We start from the raw sequence: 18,992 nt of genomic DNA on the forward strand, positions 1-18,992 counted from the left end.
TCACATAACTCATACAAATGAAAGAACCACAGCACATTGGAAAAGGCTATTTTAACATGAAAATTACATCTAATAAACTATATCATCTCTCCTTATCTTGACCACTAGAATCACATATTTCTTTCCTAATTCATGTGTAAGGAAAAAAAAAAAAAGCTTAGAAAGCATAGACTTCACAATATACTAAAACTATTAGTTATGTAATCAGAGTAATCAGGAGTTTTCAAAGGCTAATTAAATCTTACCTTTATGTAGCCCCAAGACACTGACAGTAAATAGTTTACTTCAGGCATTTTTGATTGATTGTTATATATAGATAACAAGCTCTAAAATATGTATATCTTCAAAACCTTGATACCTGAACAATCTCCACAAGCCAAGGAGCTTGAGTGATTTTAAAGATTTTTAGTAATTAAGTATATACAAGAAAGCCTCGCATTAGATTCCATGGAGCAGTCTTCCCATTGAATACATGCCATTTATAAAACTCCAAAATGGAACAAAATTCAACAGCTATTCTGAATAAAGAGAATACATGTGATAAAGAAATATCTAAAGAACTAAGGGTCTGCATCTTTCTCTCCCTGAGCTGCAGGGCTTAATGAATAATGTATGTCAAGATGCTTAGCTGCAAGAAAGACTAGTTCTGTCAAAAGCTACCAAATAAGGAACTGCGGGAAGCCGTGAAACCCCTCCCATAACCCCCAACTATGCACCAATCATACCCCATCCCTCGGCCTATAAGGACAGGGGTGTGGCCTTGGTGCAGGCTGATGTTCAATAGGTTGGCAAGGACAAACCTACGGGGAGGATCACCTCTGGGGAGGATCACCTCCGGAGAGGATCGGTAAACGCCATTTAATAATGGTATCCCTACAGCTGCAAGGCTGCCACGGGAAAATATGAATGGGATTTCCCTCTTCACAGTGATGAATAAGGACCACAAAACCCTCAAAAATTTGTACTTGATTTTTTAAATAAGGACGGACGATCATTTTGAAGTCATTTCTATGAATTTTAACATTCTCGCCTCAATATTCTTACTGCTCTTCCTTCAAAATAAAAGCTGTTCTGTAATGGCAATCGGGTATTTTAACTGCCTCCCTCTCTTAAATCAAAAAGAAGTGACTTCCTGGTGACACAGATATAACCAAAGTTCTTCTCCCTGCCCAACACATAAAGCACCATAAAACACAATTAATGTCCATAATTCACTAATGACACACTGTCTCATCTGTTGTGTCATGGCTGTTCTGAGCTGCTTTTGTTTCTATTGTTATATGTGTCTGAGCTTCATTACCTTAAATATCTGGGGATGGGGGTGACTTATAACTCTGATTGAGGGAAAAAAACAGGATCTGAAAGCTAATGAACTGTGTGTGGTTAAAGACTGCACAGTTTTGCATGCAGATTTCAGGATCTATATTTTGATCAGAAGAGGCCATGTTTATGACTGCACAATGTTAAGAAAAGAATAAGGGTGGATCTTAGGAATACAGAATCAAACTTAAGAGTAATCAGGCCTTTTACAAGGAGCACCATCTGAGAAATCTAAATTCTTCTGAGAAAAACAATCTTTTCTATTTGGTTTGGGATAGTATCATTCAGTACCTTTTATGCTAAGAGATTCCGTGGAAGAGAACTGAGGGAAATCTACCTTTTACTCTGTTGTTTTTGTTAGGTGCTGTCCAGTAGATTTTTGACTCACAGCGACCCGGTGTGACAGAGTTGAACTGACCCATAGGGTTTTCTTGGCTGTAATCTTCACGGAAGCAGATCACTAGGTCTTTTCCAACCTGGAGCCGTGGGGTGGGTTCGACTGCCAATCTTTCGGTTAGTGGTGGAGTGTGTAACTGCTACATCACCTACTTTAGCATAAAGTTCCGCCCATTCTGCCTTATCTCCATGTCAAAGTTTGCCCTTACTCTCTGCTTCTATGACTTGCTGATACTGTTACTCTGTAGTCTTCCTACCATTTAAGTATTTTTTATATCAGGTTTGTCTGTCTTGTTTTTGTTGTTAGGTGCTGTTGAGTCAGTTCTGACTCATAGTGACCCTGTGTATAACAGAACGAAACACTGCCCATTTAGCTAACTAAAATGCTTCCACCATAAACATTCATTTAATACTCTGCCTGTCTGACTTTCTGTTGGTCCTTTGCTGCTAAAGACCTCATCTGCAGTTCATACCTACTGTGTTCATTTTTTAGTAACCAATCGGTTGCCATTGAGTCTGTGCTCCACAGATTTTCAATGGCTGATTTTTCAGAAGTTGATCTCCAGGCCTTTCTTCTGACATACATCTGAATGGACCTTTCTGTTAGCAGCTGAGCATGTTAACTGTTTGCACCATCCAGTGACTCCTCTTAATCCTCTGCAAAATAACTTAAAACCCCAACATTCCACAAAAACTATCCCAAGAAGAATACTAAGGCCTTCCTTTTGCTCGTCTTTCATTCTCCTTAATTTCTCTGAAGTGTTCAACACGGTTTGATCTCTCTTCCTGTTTTCTCTCAACTCCCAGGACCCTGAACTTCCTCAGTTTTCTTCCCACTCCTCTGACAATGCCTTCTTTGCATTTTTCCATTCATTCCCTAGTCGGGATACCACGAAGACTCTGTCCCAGGCCTACACTCTTCAATGACCACCTCTAACCTGAACTCTAGCACCACATTTCCAAGTGACTATCTTCCCCACTTGAATGTTCAGCCAGTCAACTCAAACTTTTTCAAAATTTATGAATCAATTTTTCTATTTAAAGTAGGTTTTATCATAACTATTCTCATTTCAGTCAGTAATCCCATAATTCTTCCAGTATCACAGACTGAAATCGGTGACTCTTTCCTACCATTTAATGGGTGTTTCATGTGAATTAGACACTACTGGGTGTTTCATATAAATCATCTAACTAAATCCCTGAGTAACCCTCACATGTTCTTCTCTACATATCACCTTCCCTCCTTCACTCAACTTTGTTACTAAGTTTTATCTCTTATGAAATACCTTTTTATTCCGTCTGTTCCTTTCCATCCCCACTCCCAACATCTCAACCCAAAAGCTTAGAAATTTAAAGAGATGGAAGGTACTTTTACTACCATTTTCTGTAATCTTCTCATTTCCACATAACTGAAGTAAGACTTAGAAAGAGAAAATGACTCGCCGGTGTTCACTCAGGTACCATAGGGTAGTCATTAAGAACATGGACTCTGAGGTCAAATCCTGAACAGATAATCTAGCTTCTTAGTGTGTTAGTTACCTCATCAGTAAAACTGACTACTGTGGTGGCTAGTCTGAAAAAAAAACTAAACCAAACCAGTTGTCATCAAGTCTTCCGACTCATGGCAACCTCATGTGTGCAGAGTAGAACTACTCCACAGGGTTTTCAAGGCTGTGATCTTTTGGAAGCAAATCGCCAAGCCTGTCTTCCAAGGTGACTCTGGGTGGGTTTGAACCGCTAACCTTTTGGTTAGTAGCACAGTGCTTAACCATTTGTGTCACTCTTCAAAGATGTCTCCTAATGGACCACACCATCCTACACCGAATCTGAACTGGCTTGTATAACCAACAGAATGCAGCAGCACCAGTGATGCTGTGCAACTGCCGAGGATAAAGCGTAAGTAGTCCTGCAGTCGTCCTCTTGGTGTCTTTGAATGTACTACTGGGAACCCTGAGGTACCATGTAAGAAAATCCGACTACTCTGAGACTACCAAGCTATGAAGAAGTTCATGCTAATGTCATGGAGAGGCAGCTTGGAGAATGACACAGAGAGAGAGAAAGCCTGGCTAGTGCCCAGCAATGCCAGCCAGCCCAGCCCAGCGCCAGACCTGAGAGTTAGCAAGACATCTTAGACACCTAGCCCTGTTGAGCCTCCAGATGACTCCAGCCGCAGCTACCATCTGACTACAAATGCATAAGGCGCCCCAAGCAAGAATATCTAACCAAGCCTAGTTAACCCACAAAATCATGAGGAATAAGAGTTGATATTTCAAGCCACTAAATTTTGAGGTGATTTGTGATGTAGCAATAAACAAGAACAGTTACTATGAGTATTAAGTGAGATAATATATCCAAAGCACTTAGAATAACATCTGATACGTTATTAGACTCCAACTCGTCTGATACACAGCAATAAATATTAGATGAAGATGAGGATAATTAGTTATGTTATCTACATTTTTCAATTCACAGGCTTAAGCTTTTCTGTTTATTTTTAATATACCATGTTTCCCTCCAACTACATCATATCTCTCCATGACCCAAAACACTATAATTGCTTCTTAGCTAATCGTCTTGTCTCTGGCTTTCCCCCTTGCAATCCTATACTGATCTCCACTGAAAGGTGCTCAAATCCAGCCTTAGCCTGTCACTCTAAAGCTAGTATCTGACAACTCAGCATTGCCTGCATCATATCCACATTTCTCTGTAAGGCTCTAGACTGCCACTATCTGACTCTAACTTTCAACTCCAAGCCCATCTTCAATGCTCTTTAACCCCCTCACTGTTCCTGAAAGGCTAGTAAGCCACCCATCCCTACAGTTACAGCAGACAACCTCATTCCTCTTTGTTATTGTTGTTAGCTGCTATCAAGTTGGCCCCTGACTCATGGCGGCCCCATGCACAGTGGGATTGGACCATTGTGATGCACAGGGTTTTCACTGGCTGATTTTTCAGTAGAACTCCAGGCCTTTCTTCCTATTCTCTATCTTTACGTACACTGAATCCACTGCCTAGAAGGCCCTCCCTCCTTCCTCTCCCCTACCAACTTCAAACTGGGTTTTCAGTCAGATTTAAATCATTCAAGGTACATCTCAAGACCAAATATTCCAGCCCTTCTCCAAACTCTTAACTGTTCTACATTTACTGATTTATTCAATAAATATTTATTAAGCTCCTACCATAAGCCAGGCAAGGAATCCTGCTGGTATAACAGTTACAGAGCTTGGCTGCTAACCGAAAGGTTGGCAGTTGGAACCCACCCAGCAGATCTGCAGGAGAAAGACCTGGCGATTTGCTCCAGTAAAGATTACAACTTAGGAAACCCTATAGGGCAGTTCTACTGTCACGTGGGGTTGCTAAGATTTGAAACTGACTCCATAGCACCAAACAATAAGAGCAACATAAGCCAGGTACCGTTCTTGGTGCTGGGGACAAAACAAAAGTAAACAAAACAAAGTTTCTGCTTTGTGGAGCTTAGATTCAACTACAGTTAGCAAATATATAGCATGTCACGTGGTGGTAAGTGTAACGGAAAAAAGGAAAGGATAAAGAAGCTGAAAGTGTTAGGGACAGAGGTTCCTACATTATAAGATGATCAAGAGAAACCTCTTTGATGAGATGACATTTACACAGAGATCTGAAGAAAGACAGGGAACAAATCCCATGGATATCTGGGGGAAAAGTCAAGTGAGGGATTGCCAAACCCAAAGGCCCAGAGGCAAAAGCATGCTTGGTGTGTTCCTGAAAGAGCAGGGTGTAAGTGGCATACCGTGCCATTTAAATCCAAATGATGCGCCAGGGTGAGGCTCAGCCATGGCACACTCGCTGTCTTCTTTTTTAAAAATTCATTCATCAATCTACTTTACTCTTCAACAACCTTAAAAGTAAGTTACTTTTTTCTTTTGGTAACAAACATTTTTTATCCTGAAATTCCTAAATAGTCTAACCTTCCAACATGCAGAAAAAACCAAAACCAAAACCCCAGTATTAACAGCTTATCAGTAATATAAAAATGAAATAAAAATTAATATTAAATATTTCAAACTATAAACACTTTCACGTAACTACGTTAGAAAAGCAAAACAAGGTAGTCAGAAGTCCTATCTCATTACTGCTTGCCAGCCATGTGACTAAAGAAGGTTATTTAAACTCTCTGTGCTTCCATTCGTTGTTGTGCGTCATCGAGTCGATTCCAACTCAGAGCAACCCTGCGTGACAGAGCAGGACTGTCCCACAGGGTTTCCAAGGCTGTAATCTTTACGGAAGCACACTGCCAGGTCCTTTTGTCCCATGGAGTTATCTGGTGGGTTCGAACTGCTGACCTTTTGGTTAGCTGCCAAGCTCTTAACCATTGTGCCACCAGGGCTCCTTGTGCTTCAATTTACTCACCTGGAAAATGAGAATAACAGTGCCCACCTTATGGGGTTGTGAGGATTAAATTAGTGCATGCAAGTAAAGTGCTTAGTAAGTGCTACGTGTTTGCTGGGATTCCTCTGATATGGAGAATTACAATGAATGTGACAGTAATGTGGAAATGAATATAGGAGTGTTATATTAGAAAGATGAATTTTTCCAAAACAGCAAATGACTTTGTGTAACAAAGCACAATCCTCTTTCAATATACACTGAGCTTGCAAAACCCTCTTTCAATTTACACAGAGCTTGCATTAATGAAAATTTTGGTGTGGATTAAAACCATGTAAAAACTATTATGTTTCTATATAAAAAATAGGTTCTAGGCTCAGATAAATACAACAGAGTTTTTCAGTTAAATGTATGTCTGGTGGGACTTTTGGAAGTTGTGTGGGACACAGACCAATCCTTCCTCAACCAACCTACCGCTGCTGAGTCGATTCCGACTCATAGCGACCCTATAGGACAAAGAAGAACTACCTCACTGGGCTTCCAAGGCTGTCATCTTTACAGAAGCAGACTGCCACATCTTTCTCCAGCGGAGCATCTGCTAGGTGTGAACTGCGACCTTTCAGTTAGCAGCTGAGCATCCCTGGCCTCTACCCAATCATTGTGGCCTGAAATTTTGTGCATGTTCTCCAGTGTTAAGAATCACCATTCTCATTCCTTCAAGTGCCCTGAATTTAGCTTCCTCAATCAGCATGGAGGATCCCTGGGGCAAGAAAGATGTCTTATCTTCCTCTGTACTTCACAAGGTAGTCAGTGTACCACAGCAGAACTTACCGATATTTTTACACTGCCAGCAGGAGACGGGTCCTGGTGGTGTAGTGATTAAGAGCTCGGCTGCTAACCAAAAGGCCAGCAGTTCAAATCCACCAGCCTCTCCTTGGAAACCCTATGGGGCAGTTCTACTGCGGAGCCCTTAACCACTGAGATCTCTATGAATTGGAATCGACTCAATGGCAACAAGTTTGGTTTTTGGTTGTTTTTCAGGAGACAGGAAAGGACAACAGATTTTCACCATCAGCAAAATCATAAAAAATCATTTCAAACAAATTCCCTATGGCATAATAAAAAGTCATGTCTTAAAAATTAGGCAGACACACACACTCAATTTCCTTTCCCTCTAGTATACATTGCCACTTCTTCCCTTCTCAATGGGATGAATTCACTCTACAGACTTCTACTGAGCAACTGCTCTGTGCCAAAAAGCGCTGGTGATACAACAGTTAAGCGCTGGGCTGCTAAATGAAAGGTTGACAGTTTGAATCCACCCAACAGCTCTACAAAAGAAAGACCCGGCAACTTGCTTCTGTAAAGATTATAGCCAAGAAAACCCGATGGGGCCGTTCTGCTCTATCACATGGGGTTGCTGAGTCGGAATTGACTTAATTGCATCCAGCAACTATGTGTCAAGCACTCTGATAAGTGCTAGACTTGAAATGATTCGATTGTACATCCTTGACCTGCTGCAATAGGGAGATTATTTAATACTGTCAAGTAAAAAGTACCAAGGTTTCCATATTTTCAGGAAATAAGAAATCATTTTTTATTTTTAAAGCTGAGTCAAATTAAAACTTATTTCATTTTTCCCGTTTAGAGAGACAGAAGAGACGCTCCTTCCACTTGCCACAGTAGTAGCAGCCTGCAGAATACTGACACAGAATAAAGATGCAGAGGCGTAACTAAGGCATGGCAGGTAGGGTGCGTGCCCTGGGTGCCGCTTGAGGCAGGGCGTTAATAGCAGTTTCTTTTGGCCATTGAAGTTTCCATTGCCAGCTGTGAGAGATCATACGGCAATTTAAAACTAATTCCACAGGCCTATTTTCCATAGATAGGCCCCTGTCAAGATGATCCAGAAGAGAAATTTGGAAGAGGCCAGAGAGATGCAATACATATAGTCAGACTTAGCTTCTGCAATTTTAATGAGGACACTATAAGATATTAAGTTATAGCATTTATTTAAGCATCTACTATGCACTAAGATACATATACTAAGAGGAAACCCTGATGGTGCAGTGGTTAAGAGCTACAGCTGCTAACCAATAGGTTAGCAGTTCGAATCCACCAGGCACTCCTTGGAAACACTATGGGGCAGTTTTACTCTGTCCTATAGGGCTTCTATGAGTCGCAATTGACTAAATGGCAAAAAATTTGGTTGTTTTTTTTTATGCACTAAGAAATGAGCCCTGGTGGTACAGTGGTTAAAGTCCTGGCTGCTTTAAGGTCAGCAGTTCGAACCCACCCGCTGCTCCACGGGAGAGAGATTTGGCAGTCTGCCTCTATAAAGATTTACAGCCTTGGAAACCCTATGGGGCAGTTCTACTGTGTCCTGTAGGCTCGCTATGAGTTGGAACTGACTCAACGGCAGTGGGTTTGGTTTTTAGTTTTTATGCACTAAGAGCTTTATATTCCTTATCACTAATCTTTGTAACAACCGTTAAGATAGGTATTATAATCCTCACTTTAGAAAAGACGGACACTCTTAAATACTGAAAAACTTGCCTCATGTTTGACAGGGTTGAGATGCAAATACGTATATGTATATATATGTATATATATATATATACATATATATATACACATACACACACACATATAGAGTGAAATAGAAAAAACAATGATTTTCTTCAGTGTTCAGTTCTTTGTCTTTTCCTAAAAGTACTCCTCAGTATATTTAGATGTCATTCCTCTTTCAGTCATTATTTTCTCAGTCCTTAATCAATATCTCAAACAATCAACAATCTTTCTGGACTATTTCAGGACTGTTTCAGGATATTTAAAATTCTACTGCCACATTAACACGTGATGGCATCATTGACTTTGCAACGGAGGACAAGAAAAATAATTTTCTAAGTAAGGTAAGAGAAAAATAAAAAAAAAAAACAAATTATAAGGAAACATTGGCTCAGAGAGAGGTCAAGGATCTTATTCAAGGTTACAAAGACAGTAAGTAGCATATCTGGGATTTGAATCCAGGCAGTCTAGTTTCAGAGCGCTCTACCAGTCAACCAATTGCCTTCGAGTCAACTCAAACTCATGGCAACCCCATGGGTGCTAGAGTAGAACTGTGCTCCACAGGGTTTTCAAGGACTGATTTTTCGGTAGACTGACAAGCTTTCTTCTGAGGCACCTCTGCATCAGACCTCCAACCTTTTGGTTAGCAGCTGAGCACATTAACTGTTTGTACTACCCAGAGACTCCTAAACTGCCAAAAAGTAGATTCAAAAAAGTAACTCAGGCATTGTTCTATATTTAGCTTACAGTCTATAAACAATAGGTCTATTAACATAATACATTCTAAGCACATGTACATTATTATTGTGCTTGAAACATTAAAAAAAAATTGTTTTAAACAAGTGTATTAACTCTTACATTTTTCCAAGCTAAGGAATTTTCCCAGTGATCATACTGTTTTCGTATGACTTATACCTTTGAAAAATATTTTATTGTATACTCAATCTATATTTATTTACATCTTTCTACTTAGGATCAAAGTTCTGGGAGTTGTTATTAATCAAGAAGCAAATCTATACAAAGTAGGCTTGAAAAATATCCAGCACTGTTAAGTTTAAATGCATATCTAATTGCTAAATACTCCTTGAAGAATTCTGAGGCAAAGTTGTTGCTGTTAGCTGCCATGTGTTACAGAGAACTGCTCCATAGGGCTTTCTTGGCTGTAATCTTTACTGAAGCAGTTCACCAGGCTTTCTTCCGTGGAACCACTGGGTGGGTTCAAACTGCCAATCTCTGGGTTAGCAGTAAATTATAAACCACTTTTGCCACCCAGGCTCCAGAGGCAGAGTTAAACCTCAGATATTAAATACAATAAATTTAGTAAACCAGTGTCTCTAAAAATACTTAGTCTTCCTTTATTTTCAAATGTCTTAAAAAATATTTTTAGAGGGAGACAATAATCTTGAATTAATTTATAACCTGTAATTTAAATAAGAGAAATTAAATAATTTTTACATTATGAAAACTATATTTTCTTTGATTAATACTAATATCTAAAAAATTACCTTAATGCCAAGTAAATCCACTAAATCCGTTTGTCTTTACTGCCCTCTAGTGATAATAGATCTGCATTTGACTTAAGAAATAGCTCTATTCCTGAGGAAAAGGAAATACATCAGCAAAAGAAAACATATCTTACAACTGTTAAGGAAATTAAAAGGATTTACAGGTTGATATTTAAAAACTGAATAATCATCTGAACAAAACCAAAAATCATTCTCTAAGCATCCTGGTTTTAAATTTTTTACATATAAAAAATGTTTGCGTTAAAATAGGAAGCACCTGTAACATACACTTTTACCAAGAAAAGAAATTCCCACAATAAGAATTTTTTTGTTGTTGTTGAGAGGTTCCTTGAGGCTGAAATAACACGGGACTGATCTGATAGCTGTACGCACATTTCTTTTCCACTTGGACTCACTTTCTTATTAAGTGTTAATATGTTGTTGTTGTGTGCTGTCGAATCAATTCCAACCCTATATAACAGAGTAGAATTGCCCTGTAGGGGTTTCTAGGCTGTGATCTTTATGGGAGCAGATCATCAGGTCTTTCACCCCCAGAGCTGATGGTGGGTTTGAATCACCGACCGTTAGGTAAGCAGTGCAGTGCTTAACAACTGCACCACCAGGGCTCCTCAGTGTTAATGTAGTATCTTGTAATTATTGATACAGCTTGAATTCACACACAGTAGATAAAAGCATTTGTACAGTTTTGGTCTGTTCCATGCTAATTAGTCAATCTAGCCGAAATCATCAGCATCATGAGCATCATCTTACTGGGATAATTTTCTCAAAATCCACTGAGCCAATGTATGGAAAGACACATTTACAGATTTGAATATTCAAAGCACCAAGTTCAAATACCCAAAGGAAAATACGGTACAATCACTAAATGTACTTCCGGTCCAAGGAGATCAAGCCCAGTAGCAATGAGCACAAGATAAAGACTCTAATTTAATCCAGCAAATAGCTAATTAGCAACTGTCATGGATTGAGTTGTGTCCCCCCAAAATATCTGTCAGTTTGGCTGGGTCGTGATTCCCAGTGTTGTATGATTGTGTTATCTGATGTGATTTCCTTATGTGTTGTAAACTGTATCACTACGATGAGATTATATGTGATCTCCTTATGTGTTGTAAATTCTATCACTGTGATGAGGTTATACTGACGAGGTGGACAAGATTAGTGTCTTAATGCAATCTCTTTTGAGACATAAAAGAGAGAAGAGACACATGGGAACCTCACAGCACGAAGAAAGCAGTGCCAGGAGCACAGCGTGTCCTTTGGACCTGAGGTTCCTGCGCTGAGAAGCTCCCAGACCAAGGGAAGACTGATGCATCACCAGGACCTTCTCCCAGAGCCGACACAGAAAGAAAGCCTTCTCCTGGAGCTGACACCCTGAATTTGGACTTGTAGCCTACTGGACTGTGCGAGAACAAACTTCTCTTTGTTAAAGGCATCCACTTGTGGTGCTTCTGTTAGAGCAGCACTAGATGACTGAGACAGCAACTCAGGCTATTAACCAAAAGGCTGGCAGTTCGAATTCACCAGCCGCTCCTTGGAAACCTTGTCAGGCAGTTCTCCTCTCCCTATAAGGTTGCTATGAGTTGGAATTGACTCGATGGCAACAAGCTTTTTTTCTTTTTTTTTTAAGTGTTAGCTAGGTCCCTGGGTGGTGCAAATAGTTTGTGCTTCACTACTAACCAAAAGGTTGCTGCGGAAGAAAGGCCTGGTGATCTTCCATAAAGATCACAGCCAAGAAAACCCTATGGAGTTCAGTTCTACTCTGTAACACACGGAGTCAGCATCAATCAGAATCGACTTAATGGGAACAGGTTTGGTTTTTTTTACTGTGCTAGTTACTGTTCCAGTACTAAGGAAAGGTAAATCAGCGAATCATCTGTTCTCAAGGAGCTTACATATTAGTGTGTGGGAGATAGAAGGTAAACAAGCATGTTCAGCAGCCATTCCAACTTCCTTTCAGTGTGCTTTCCTATACTGCAGCGGCTGGACAATTTAAAAAAAAATCCACAGATGCCCTTGCAGCTAGGATTTCAGATGTGATTTAAATTCTTCCAATCAGATAAGCCGCCTCTGTTCCCTCCCACAAATTAAATAGTTGTCAATGTAACTGCTGCTTGTTTGTTTTCTTTTTAGATAATCTGCCTCTCCTCTCTGGCTGCTTTGAGAACTTCTATTTGTTTCTGTGGTTTCTCTAGGAAATGTCTGGATGTGAGTTCTTTTTTTTTAATTTTCCTGCTTTGGGTTCACTGGGCTTTTAGAATATTTTCTCTTTTTTATTCTCTCTACTCTCTTCCTTTGCAATTCAAATTAGATACATATCGCCATATTGCTGGGAAAGGAAGTCTTGCCATATTTTAAACGTACAATGTTGTCTATAAAATACAGTGTAAGGTTAGATAATTGTCATTAATACTACAGTAATCATTTTTATTCAAAATAATGCATTTTCTAAATTAAGTATGACTGTTCTTGTACTTTGAGGCTAAATTACTGGCACTAACATATCATAAAAAACAAATTCAATTTTTACATATGTAATAATAACACATCTATTTGCACAGAAAGATGCACCTTTATGTTTCTTCTGGTGGTTTCCTAATTTAAAAAACAAACAAAACAAAACAAAAAACTTAGACCTGAAGACACAATTTTTTAAATTTATTTACTTCTCTTCAAATTTCAATAAAAAATGGTATTAACTATCTTAACATTACTCATCCAGGGTACCTGTCTATATTTTTCACTCTTTATACCTTTAAGAGGGGAAAGCATAACAATTTTTGCTCTGGGAATAGAAGATGGTAGAGAAAAACAGAATAAAGTAATACAAACAAAAAAAACTCTTGCTTTACTTGACCTTCCAAATGTGAATCTAACACCCGTGAAACAGCAAAAAAAAAGAGTTAATGACTGTTAAGTAGAATGGGATGCTCGAAGGCACTACCATTCTTTGATTCTGTGAAATTAGGCCAAGTTGGAAAGCTCCTTTGAAGGTATCTAATACAATCGTGTAACCACAGCCAGACAGGACTAATACTACAACTCTTCATAAACAAATGGTCAGCCTCTCCTGGATTTCTTCCATTGCTATGCAAGTTCATGCCACTTCTGGGTGAACATAGTTTTAAAAAATTTCTTTCTTGCACTGAGCTGATATACTTCAAAAGAAGTTCTTTACAAATCCCTTAACACTGATTTGATTCTAGATACAAGCAAATGAAAACGTGATACAGCTCAGGGTCTGCAGAGATTTTATTACAGACATTGTAATGAACAGAAGAGTAGCTAAGATCCTTAACCGTTTACGCACGAACCACTACAGGTCTTACAAACAGTGATCAACAGTTAAATGTGAGCAATTACAGCTTGGGCTGTCACACTCCCCTAACAGCTAGGGAAACAATCATGTGATTCAGAACACAAGAACTTCCATTTGGGAATAAAACACACCAAGCAGATGGCTTTTATAGCTTCCAAGATACCAGTTCTAATAATTCACAAAATTGTATTTACCTAAAGTCCATAGTAAAAATAATAAAAGGTAACATTTATTACCTGTCTACTATGTGCCAAAAATGTGCTGATTATTTTCCTTGCATTATCTTATTTCTCTTTACACCCCTATAAGGATTAAAATTCTCATTTTACCAAATACAAGTTACCATCGAGTCAATTCCAACTCACTGCAACCTCATGTGTGTCAGAATAGAACTGTGCTCCAAAGGGTTTTCAATGGATGATTTTTTGGAATTAGATCACCAGGCCTTTCTTCTGAGGTGCCTGTAGGTATACTTGAACTTCCAACCTTTCGGTTAGTAGCCGAGCACGTTAGCCATTGGCACCATGAGCCTTAAGGTCTCAACCATCACATCTATGCAGGCAACTCCCAAGTAAAGTCCTGCCCTTCCATCAGAAATCCAGTCCTGACACTTGAAGACATGTAGGGCATTTCTACTTAGATTTGTAGCCTCACCTCAATTTCATGTCTAAAAGTTTCACGGCCATATGGTCCACCCCACCCCTCCTCCACACACACCTCTCAAATTGGCTTCTCTTCCCATTAATTGGGTTTAGAACAAACTCTGGCCAGAGCCCCCTATGTCTTATATATCCTGTCACCTTTCCCATGCAATCTTTCTCCCACCCATTCCTTTCTCTTCTTTCTGACCCTACTATAAGTCCATATGACTTTGATATCTAATTCCCTGACAGATTCTTCTTGCTTTCAGTATTTTCCCTTAATATGATCCATCCCTCACACCACCACCAGATTCCTCTTTCTAAAATAAATTTGATGTTATTTTCCTTCCAACAAACTATAAGAGTTTTTCAGGACTTACAGGTTAACGTACGAACAGTTTAGCCTGGCATTTAAGGCACTGTGCAGTGTGGCCCCAATCTACCTTTCTCACACCTGCCTCTGTTCCTATAATCAGAATCTCTGCTCCTGGCAGGCACACTCTTCCAGAACACCCACTACCTACCAGTCCATGCCGCAAACAAACACTAAAGCTAAATCCACAGAATGTTTTCTCCTGACCCTGCTTCATTCAGCCCCCGGAAGGCACTTCCCTCTTTAGCAGCCTACATGAATCCTCAATGTTCAAGATCCAGCTTCGGTATCGCTTTTTCTGGGATGCTTGCGCATTGTCTGGTCCTTTGTGTGAACACATTCTGAACTCCTCTACAGGACCAGAACACCTGTATTTACTCCACAAGTCACTGACAAACAACAGGCTTACTTACATGGCTAGCCGTATTTTCAGTGTGTACGTCTATTGGCTTGATGGCAACGGATTTTGTTTGGTTTTATCTGCCTATCTACCTGTTTACCTACCTACCTACCCACCCACCCACCTACCTGTTTGAATGTAAGCACACATATATAAAAATCTAAGTTTACCTATAAGAATCTTTGAAGCAGATATGTGTCCCACAGGAATCAGGCTAAAACAAAACTCCCTCAGTGACAGCCAAAAGTCTGAACTGTAGATGTCTGCAGCCAAAAGGTGCAAAAAAAACCTTGCAATGATTTACCTCCTACATGAAAATGGGAAAGAAGCCCAGGATCAAACACAAACAATAAAGACACAACAAACAGAAAACTTCACTCAAATGCAATGATGTCAATAAAGACAAAATCAGGAAATAATTTCTAGCACAACAATTTTTTATTTATCACAAGATACAAGTTTTACAAAAGTAACACAAGCCTGCTTTGTTCTGGGTCACTCTAACTTTCCTGAGCTGTTAGTTCATCTGCAAAATGACAGAGGTAAACAGGCTGATCTCACAAATCTTCACCTCTAAGGACTTTTGGATTATTATTATTTTTTTTTTTATTAAGCACACCAAAATTTGTTTTCTCTCTAAAGTGGTCAACAGCAAGTAGAAAATGGAAAGAGATCAATCATCTACACAGTGACTCATATTCGACCCCAATTAACAACTACAGCGCCAGAGAATTTCTCCACTCTCTGGCTATGGCTAGGGTCAGACCATGACTAAGACCTCGGGCTGGAGCTGGGTTCCAGGTCATTTTATCCACTCCTCTGTTTCTCAGCTGGATTGCCATTTTTAATCTATGCCATGATTCAAAGTTCTATTTTGGTTCTCGTTTCTACCTTCCCCAAGAACTATGATTGATATTTGACACTTTCGTTAATCACAATATCTGTATTTCACAGGATCAGAAAAATCCTTTGGAGGGGACTTGGAGGTCATCCAAGGTGAGGGAAAAGCAAAGCATAAAGCAATGGACCAATGTTTAAACATAGCAGAATAAAAACCTACATGAGACCCTCTCACCTCTACTAAAACTCTTTTTCATGGCTGCCCTCATACATGTTCTTTTAAAATAATCATAATTAAGTAGTTAGTGAGAGTGTAAATAAAAATATGCTATCATACAGTGCTAGGTAACCAAGCTAAAACTAAAATAAACAAACTCAGTGGGCCATCACATATGCAAGCTAGTACGGTCCCATAAATCACCAAGCCTGGGTATCAGGATTTCAAAGGCGCACTCTGTAAGCTCTTTCTCCCAGGCCTGTTGATTCGAGCTCCAGTTGCATGGGGTTACCTATATGGCAGCGTATAAAGCTGACCTTTTAAATTTAAAAATAGTTCCAAACTCATCCCTACCAAAGATAGGCCACAGTACCTATGACGTGTGTGCCCCACACTATGCACTTGACAAAAAGAAAAAAAAAATCATTTAATTCTCACAACTATCCTTGAGGTAAATCCATAAGGTAAATTTTGTCAGTCCTGACTTACAGAGAAAACAGAGGCTTAGAGAGCTTGAAGTAATTTACTTACCCAAGGTCACAACTCCAGTGTGCGACAGATTTATATCCACAAGAGGAATGTCTAAACTCACCAAAATTTAGGAGATTTAAAGAATCAAGACAAAAAGTTGCACATTTGTCATCTGCTTTTCAGTTCTACTTTTCTCTTCTGGAATCTACTATAACCTACAGTGAATCTCCCTAGGCTTATTTTGACACAGTTCTCTCTTCACCCTAAGTTAGCTTGTACCTTGCTGTCGCACGGCCTGTCAACTACCTTTTCTCATTCCCTGGCACCAGGGTCCTTAGCGGATGGCCCAGCAGATGGCTTGGGCAACCCATCCATGTGGCTACTGGGCCATGACTCAAGGAGGCAACAGGTGACGGAGGTGATGCTGCTCTCAGTGCTAAATATGACCGAGACTCATGGAGTATGTCCTCCCCCATTACCACAGCTGACTGCCCTCCCTTAAACATTCACACCCTCTGGCTGACCGATCTGGGGTTTCTTTTTTCCTTCAATGATGTCCCATCCTAAATGTTCATTCTAATCAGATTTCACCATATGAACCCTGCGGTGGAAAGAGGGCAGGAACGCAACTGGTCAGTCTCCCTCTAGCCAAGGATAGCCCCAATCCTAAGCCAGCTCAGCCACACCCTGTCCCTTCCTCATCTCACACTGTCTAATATGTCATATGTCTTTCTTTCTACATTTTTTTCCTTCAATTTTCATTCCCCATGAGTCCATCTTCCCTATTTTGCTCCCACTAAGAAAAAAATACTTCAAAGGCAACTCCATAGCTGTTGTTGCTCTTGGGTACCACTGAGTTGTTTTTGAGTCATAGTGACCCCACGAGACAGAGTAGAACTGTCCCATAGGGTTTTCTAGGCTGTAATCTTTACAGAAGCAGATTGCCAGGTCTTTCTCCCAAGTGGGTTCTAACTGCCAACTTTTTGGTCAACAGCCTAGCACTTAACTGCTGTGCTACAAGAGCTCCTTAACTCCATAGTAATAGGCCATATTTTAAAATCCTGAAACCTGCTTATACTGTCCATGAGTTTACCCTTTCTATCTAGTGCTCTCCATGCATCAAACAAGATTTCATCTCACCAGTCCCAGCCTCCTATTCAAACTCTCCAAAATAAAAAACCTGTTGTGTCCAATCAATTCCAACTTATAGTTACCCTATGGGACAGACTAGAACTGCATCATACGGTTTCCAAGGCTGTAATCTTTAAGGAAGCAGACTGTCACATCTTTCTCCTATGGAGTGGCTGGTGGGTTGGAGCGACCAAACTTTCAGTTAGCAAGCAGCCAAGCGCTTAACCACTACACCACCGGGACTCCAAGCTCAACCCCTCTATCAGCTCAGAATCTCAGATAGGCTTTAGTCACTTGGTCTCCCCATCCTACCAACCCCATTACCCTTCAGTTTAAATCTTGCCCTGCCTGCTAGGTCCACTCCCAACCTAGCATGCTGTCTCACTATCACGCTCCTCCTAGGAGCTAGGTCAGTTCTGCAGTCATATTGGCATGACAGAGAGAACAAGGCAGGCAGAATGACCTGGGCTACAGGATTCCCCTTTAGGAATTTTATTTTGCTGAAATGGCTGTTGCTATTTTGGAATCCAATGCTCATTAAATAAATTTAAAAATAATAATTTGGACATATTTTGAAGATGCAGCCTGCAAATAAACACTTGTTTCTCTACACTCCCATCTCCCCCCTTCTCCACACCAAATGCTACATTCAAAAAAATAATTACCTTTACACTTAATAAGAAGCATATGGATCTAGGACACTTTGTTTGTTTTTAACTGAACTTCATTTTTCATCTTTAAAAATGGAGTAAATTATTTTGGCATATACTGTGCTGTTTATGGAACTCAATTAGAAATTTGTGGTATGAGAAAACATCCAGGGTCTTGCCTTACATTCAAAGGTAAGGTACATATTGATGTTTCCTGACCAGTTATAGTCAAAGATTGTTCATATGTATCCAACGGATAATACTAAAATGTTTGAAAATGAGGCTAAAGGGCAACAAATGATTAATTTTTCCATTGAATTCTACTTTTGAAACAACAAACTTCTCTCTCTATAGGGACTGATTACTTCATCTGTAAAGATACAAGCACTTTGTCTTTTTTATCACTCGTACTATATACTCTTCAGTGAGCTATTTCACTGTTCATTAATACTATATATACTATATATACTATTCCCTGGCACCATAAAACAAAACGGGACTAATGAGGCACAGCAGTCCAGGGACAAGGACTAGAAGGCAGGAGGGGACAAGAAAGCTGGTGATAGGGAACCCAAGGCTGAGAAAAGGACAGTGTTGACATGTCGTGGAGTTGTTAACCATCGTCATAGGGCCATATGTGTACGGTTAATGAGAAACTTTTTGTTCTGTAAACCTTCATCTAAAGTACAAAAACAAAAAAAAGAATTATCTGTGTGAGAGCAAATTGATATATATAGATAGATAGATAGATATATACTATATATATACTATATATAGTATC

The 18,992-nt window shown here is 39.7% G+C and overlaps 1 protein-coding gene across 7 annotated transcripts in view; it reads right to left on the reverse strand.

The window, feature by feature from the left end:
- PDE4D (phosphodiesterase 4D) overlaps positions 1-18,992 on the reverse strand; it is an 889,016-nt gene that overhangs the window by 20,659 nt on the left and 849,365 nt on the right. Inside the window, exon 1 of one of the 7 annotated variants that reach the window (XM_023735000.1) lies at positions 10,152-11,213. The exons of the other annotated variants lie outside the window; for them this stretch is intronic. The gene's annotated coding sequence lies outside the window, so the exon portion shown is untranslated. Of the gene's footprint in view, positions 1-10,151; positions 11,214-18,992 lie in introns of those variants that run through there. 7 annotated transcript variants of the gene reach the window in all.

This window comes from Trichechus manatus, unplaced genomic scaffold (assembly GCF_000243295.1).
Source record: "Trichechus manatus latirostris isolate Lorelei unplaced genomic scaffold, TriManLat1.0 scaffold00074, whole genome shotgun sequence".
NCBI classification, from domain to species: Eukaryota; Metazoa; Chordata; class Mammalia; order Sirenia; family Trichechidae; genus Trichechus; species Trichechus manatus.